Genomic DNA, 1,767 nt, shown 5'->3' with positions numbered 1-1,767 from the left:
ATCAACTTGTAAGATCCACTAGCAATTAATGCAGCAGATTGTTTTTTTTTTTAAATCATAAAAAGGGAGATATATATAACAGCATAAGCATAAGTGGGTGTGTACTGCAGATTGAAGTATTCTCATTGGAGTTTCAATAATGAAAAAACTAAAAAAAGAGGGGGAGGGACCATTTATTTATTTATTTATTGGAAAAGGATAAAAGGGCATTGAATAATAGGTGGTGTTGTATAGAATAAGGATCATGCACATTTGATGTGTTTTCTATGGAAATGGTTCTTTTGTTATGTTACAATCATATTATGTATATGTTTAACTTTAGCTATTTAAATATATATTTTGTATTTATAAAATTATTATAAATAAGTTCATTTATTATACATTTGATTAAACTTATTTAATAAAAGATTTTTTTATATATTATTTTTGGTTATGTTAGCTGGTTGGAAGTGTTTTGTACTTGCGCGTTCAAACTCAAAATAGATAATTTCTTAGCTGGTGCTGGACCACCACTACTATAGCATTCCAAGGACAAAGAACAAAAAGAATGAACTAGTGGTTGTTAATTATTAGTTTGTGTAACTAATTTGAGTTGGTCTAGTGGTCAACTTACTAGTCTATTTAAAGAAGTATCGAAAATTAAATTCTGTCTTGTACATTAAGGTAGCGTTTGTTTTGAGGTACTAGGATAGAGACTGAGAGATTGAGACTCAGTATTATGTTTGTTGGGTCAGAGACTGATACTAAAATTTTTGTCTCTGTCTCCAAAATTTTAGTATTTCAGTATCTCCAAAAAGTAGGGACACAGGGGACTGGAATTTTTAGAGACAGGTACTAAAATTTTAATAACATTTTATACCTAAAATACCCTCATTTTCAATTAATTAATTCTAATTTTACCCTTTGTACAAATTAAATTAGAGCTTCATTCTTGTTTTAATTTCTGTCTCCCACTTTGTACGAAACAGAATATTGAAATTTATTTTAGTCTATGTCTCTAAGTCTCCGTCTCTCCGTATCAATATTTCAATATCTGTCTCTCTACCAAATACTACCTAATTTATGGAAAAATATAGAGTACCAATATATTATCTGCCAACTTATTACCAACAATAATTAATTATTATATTTTAAACACATGTATAAAGAGACATATCCAAAAAATACATCTATAAAAACACTTCTATTAAACACAGCCATAATAAAAATATTTTTATTAAACATATCCACAAAAACATTTTCATTAAATACTGTTATAAATTAAAATTGGCAGAAGTTGATAAAAATACTGTTAATAACGTAGCAAAATTATTTATTTATTGACTGAGAGCAGATTCTTAAATAAAATCTAGGATTAGTTTTTGATTTGTTTGACTAAAAAATTTCGTAGACAAAAAAAAAAAAATAGTTTGCGCAAGTTTAATTGATCGATCAAGCTCGATCAGCCTTAAAAGGTAAATTATAAACTATTGTTCGGGGATCACTTCCTTAATCATACTTTTCTCCCTGCAACTCAACTCAGGTCAATCTTTGCTTAAATATCGTAATCATTACTATTAATAACTCTGCATCTAACATAAATAGTGTCTATGATTGCACCGATAAATTTAAAAGAAGGAAAAAAAATATATATTTGAAGGTCTTTGCAGATAGATTGATATATCGTTACAACTTAGATAAACTTTTATATTAGTTGTTGAAAATTTAACACAATTATCATTTTTTATATAGTTTTTGGGAATGTAAAAAGTTTTACACTAAATTCTC

The sequence above is a fragment of the Arachis ipaensis genome, chromosome B04 (assembly GCF_000816755.2).
Source record: "Arachis ipaensis cultivar K30076 chromosome B04, Araip1.1, whole genome shotgun sequence".
Classification (NCBI taxonomy): domain Eukaryota; kingdom Viridiplantae; phylum Streptophyta; class Magnoliopsida; order Fabales; family Fabaceae; genus Arachis; species Arachis ipaensis.
The sequence above is the reverse complement of the archived record's forward strand: the minus strand, read 5'-3'. Positions refer to the sequence as shown.